The 5,000-nt window shown below is 35.2% G+C and overlaps 1 protein-coding gene and 1 long non-coding RNA gene across 2 annotated transcripts in view; one reads left to right on the top strand and one right to left on the bottom strand.

Moving 5' to 3' along the window:
* LOC135202484 (von Willebrand factor A domain-containing protein 8-like) overlaps positions 1-5,000 on the top strand; it is a 672,011-nt gene that overhangs the window by 67,276 nt on the left and 599,735 nt on the right. The window lies entirely within an intron of this gene.
* LOC135202060 (uncharacterized) lies at positions 3,620-4,466 on the bottom strand. Its single transcript, XR_010311663.1, has 5 exons — positions 4,447-4,466; positions 4,226-4,318; positions 4,003-4,098; positions 3,826-3,894; positions 3,620-3,723 (listed from the first exon to the last, which is right to left on the bottom strand). It is a non-coding gene; the product is annotated as an uncharacterized LOC135202060 (long non-coding RNA).

The following is a 5,000-nucleotide window of genomic DNA, read 5'->3' as shown; positions in this document are numbered from 1 at the left end:
TATATATATTAATTATACATATATATATATACATATATATATATATACATATATATTATATATATATATATAATATATTTATATATATCTTATGATATATATATATTATAATATATATATATTTATATATATTATATATATATATATATAAGCTATATATATATATATATATCTATTATATATATAATATACACAGTAGTAACCTCGAGATACGAAATTATCTGTTCCGAGGCGGTCTTCGTATAATGAGTTTTTCGTATCTTGGAACATATTTTACATGTAAAATGGCTAATCCGTTCCAAGCTCCAAAAACACCCCATTAAATTTCATAATAAAGCTAAATTGACCTATAAGCAATGAAATACTACAACAATTTGGACCATTCAATACCTAAATTAAGAATAAAAATCCAACCTGTAAATAAAGTGTATATTAGTGTACAAGAAATATTATTACTGTCACGTAAAAATGTCGAAGCTTACCTTTCGAGTGAGGCTATCTCCGAAAGTGGCGGCAGAGGAGGAGGAGGAGGAGGACAAAACGGCAGATACGTACACTTAACTTTACGAAAACACATAAAAAAATGTCAAAAAAACAAACTAAACTTTACAAAACACATTAACAAAACTGTAACACTTAACTTTACAAAAAACTTAAAATAAAATTTATTTTGTCTTTTTTTTATTTTTACATTTCGTTTTACTTTTTTATAGTTTACGTAATTTCAATTTCTTCACCACCGAATGGATGCCAGTCCGTTTACGGAATTTTTCGACCACCCATGAGAAGCCTTGAACTCTGGGGTTGCCGTTGATGTCCCCTCTTCCGCCGTCATCTTTGGCTGGGCAATCAAATCGCCGAAATAGCTCTGGCCTTCTGGCAGATTGGCCGTCTCGGTTATCGTATCGCCATCGATTTCTTTTGTCCTCGATCCATACCAAGAAGCAGCCTTTCCATTTCATTATGCACATGGCTCCTCTTGTTGGACAAAATAGTGACGCCCTTGGAAGGTGTTGCTGCTTTGATGGCTTCCTTCTGCTTAAGGATGGTGCCTATCGTCGACGGATTTCGGTTGTATTCCTTAGCGATCACACTCAACAGCAAGCCAGCTTCATACTTTTTTATTATCTCCATTTTTGTCTCCATAGAAAGCATTCTCTTCTTTCTGTGAACTTCAGCAACTTTCTTGGGACCCATGACTCTATGTACTGTACGTAATTAAGTTTACGTTCTCAACAAACACGATAAAGTAGCACAACACGATAATATGTACGTACTGCAACGAAATCACTAACGAATTTACTTTACTAAACGAAATCGTTGGAGCGAACGAATGTCGATTGCGTACGGTAAAGTTTCGGGTGCGAAGTGGCCAAGGTAAAGCATGCCAACACGTAGTACGTATGTATAGAAGATGCATGATGGGAGGGATGCTGTCCAATTAGAGAGAAGGATTCATGGCTTGGCTAGCATCAGGAACCAATGGGAGAGCAGGAGGATGATAGCGAGTCTACTATAACTAAGATGGCGGCGTGCGGCGCGAGTTTCAAAATTGTTATAGGGCGAATCTCGGACTTTCAGAAACCTTTCGTATCTTGAAAACTTTACGTATGTAGAGCAGTAAAATTTTTCGTCTTTGCTTTCATAACTTGGATTTTTCGTAAGTTGAGCCTTTCGTATCTCGAGATATATATATACAGGCAGTCCCCGGGTTACGACGGGGGTTCCGTTCTTGAGGCGCGTCGTAAGCCAAAAATCGTCGTAAGCCGGAACGACACTTGGAAATATGCCTTAAACTAAGAAAAAGTTAGAGAGACTTTACCTGTGACATGCAAGTATTGCATGATGTGTAGTGTGGTTTTTCAATGCAAAGGATGGTTTCTTGAAGGTATAATTCTTTATTAAACTCTTGTGACACTATAAAGCACAATGTACTACACTTAATCCTTAGGTTAGATTATACACTAAACACTATATTATGCACTGTACACTACGTAGTATGTATGTAATCCTTTGGTAGATCCTGGAGTACACTAAAATCCCAGTCTGGTAGCTCTGGAAGGTAAAAGTATAACACAATTAGTACAAAATACTACACAAAGTCCTGAATGCAATATGTAAATTATAGATATCAAGAGTAAAAGAGTTAATGTATGTTAATTAATTCCTTACTTTTAGTTTATAATTCCTTACTTTGAGATATATCAAGAGTAAAAAGTAATGTATGTGAATTAATTCATTACTTTTAGTTTAAAGTTGTCATGCTATGTACCCTGGATGCACAAAGTCTTATGTGGCCCCATAGCCTACATCATTCAGGGGGTTCTGGAATGTACAAAAAATAATTAGTATGTCAGTAAGTACTCTATGCATAGTAAGTTACATACAGTAATATGCACCATACAGTGGTTTAATATCACATATAAACATGTATAAAACTTAGTTAATGTATGTTAATTAATTCCTTACCTTTAGTTTAAAGTTGTCGTGCTATGTAACCCTGGATGCACAAAGTCTTATGTGGCCCCCATAGCCTACATCATTCAGGGGGTTCTGGAATGTACAAAAATAATTTTGTCAGTAAGTACTCTATGCATAGTAAGTTACATACAGTAATATGCACCATACAGTGGTTTAATATCACTGGTATGCATATTGTAAATGATTGGTCTACACCCCCTGTTCAGCAGGGAGTGTACAGTATGTAATTCCATGAGGGACCTTGATCACTTATCCCATGTGAGAGATCTTGGTCACTTTTTTTAGTATGTACGTATAAAACTTACTTAATGTATGTTTACTACTATGTATAATTCCTTACCTTTGTTATGTTATGTAGTAACCCTGGACAAAGTTTTATGTGGCCCATAGCCTGCATCATGGAGGGGGTCCTGGTTTTCTGGAATGTACCAAAAAAGTATCAAAGTTAAGTCATGTTATGTATGTTTAGTAAGTTACATACAGTAACCATACGTACAGTGGTTTATAACAGTATGTACATAATCAAACTTGGTTGGAATTCCTGTAAAAAAAGTTATGTACGTATGTAATACTACTGTATGTAAAAACCTTACTGTTCATACTTTGTTACACTACATGTTACATGTGATACGTATACTTTCCTGAAGGGTTTTTTCCATCCAAAAATGGTGCTTCTACTTGTAGTTATCCCTTGATGACACTTGTAGTAATTTGTTAGTAACAACCATGAGTTGTGTGAAAAATGTTGGTTCTGGAAGGAAAAAGTAACAAATTAGTGAACAAAATATACACTACAGAAAGTTGTGAATGCAATATGTTAATTACTGTAGATATATCAAGAGTACTAAAGAGTTAATGTATGTTAATTAATTTCCTTTACTTTTAGTTTAAAGTTGTCGTTCAATGTAACCCTGGATGGACAGTCTTATGTGCCCCATAGCCTACATCATTCAGGGGACTCTGGAATGTACAAAAAATAATTTTGTCAGTAAGTCCTCTATGCAGAGTAAGTTACATACAGTAATATGCACCATACAGTGGTTTAATACACATATAACATGTAGTATAAAACTTAATTTAGAAATTCCTTACATAACTTACCAACTTTTAGTGAGTCTCAAAGCTGTTACCTAGGTTTGTGGGAGATGGAGGTGGAGGTGTAGAGCATTCATGATAAGGATGCATTCCAAACCTAACTTCAGTGTGCTTTATCACAGATAACAGGCTAGGATGATGGGCAGTCTGGAATGAAGAATTAATATTAAAGGACAGTATGTAACCACTTAGGTGTACAAAATTTATTGTACGTATGCAAAACATTAAACACAACTGAGAATTCCTTACCTTCAGCAAAATGAAGACATGTAGGCTATGTAGAGGTCTGGTTTATGTAAGTCACAGGTGCATGCCAGTCTGGAATGATAATGTAATAGTACATATGATTATAGTATGTATGTTACATACATAACATGGTTATTACATATGTAATAATAAAACATTAATAAAAAAAAATGTCCTTACCAAATTCTAGTGGTTGGCTTGCTTACTGGGATGGCCATATGGTACATGAGAGTGGGTGGCTGGGCTATGGAGTGGGATGGGCAGGTGCTTGGGAGTCTGGAATGATAAAAAATATATAAAATGATAGTTACTACTACTGTAACTACTGCACATGTTATTACTGTTTGACATATGTAGTGTGTAAATACGTATGTTCAATATAAAAAATGAAGAATTCTTTTACCTGAAGGAATGGGAGAGGTGATACTACTCGTATCAACTGATTTGGGCTCTGGAGAGGTGATACTCGTATCAACTGATGAGGGAACATCTAGATCTGGAAAGAATGATAGGGTACATAAATTTATTATAAGGTGGATGTAATTGTAGCATATGTACACTTTTAATAAAATTTCTATTAGCAATTTATAAACATTTTATACAAATTTGTTAAGGATTCCTTACCTGATGTATAGGGCGAGGCATCACCATGGGAAAGGCTCAGGGTCATCTGGGTCACTGTCACTATCAAAGGGGTCTGAAATGAAAAAAAAAAAAAAATAAGGTTATGCAACATCAAACACATTGTACCACTATGTAAGTTAGTGTACGTATGTATGTAGGGTGTAAACAATTCCAACATGAAAATGAGAAAAATGAAATTGCTTACCTGATTGTACACGTACAGGTGGCGGGCTGATACAGAGGGTCCAGGTACAGGGGGATCTGGAACTGTCACAGGTAGTACAGGGAGATCTGGAACTGTCACAGGTAGTACAGGGAGATCTGGAACTGTCACAGGTAGTACAGGGAGATCTGGAAACTGTCACAGGTAGTACAGAGGGGATCTGGAACTGTCACCACTTCTGCAATAAAATTACAAATAGATGAAAATTAATGAAGTTACAATTATTCTTACATTTTAGTGTTACATTAAAAAAATTAACGACTTATTTTAATATGTACACTATGTAAACACATAAATAGTAAAACAGTTCAGGAATTGCCTTACCATGGAC

The sequence above is a fragment of the Macrobrachium nipponense genome, chromosome 30 (genome assembly GCF_015104395.2).
Source record: "Macrobrachium nipponense isolate FS-2020 chromosome 30, ASM1510439v2, whole genome shotgun sequence".
NCBI classification, from domain to species: Eukaryota; Metazoa; Arthropoda; class Malacostraca; order Decapoda; family Palaemonidae; genus Macrobrachium; species Macrobrachium nipponense.
The sequence above is the reverse complement of the archived record's forward strand: the minus strand, read 5'-3'. Positions and strand labels throughout refer to the sequence as shown.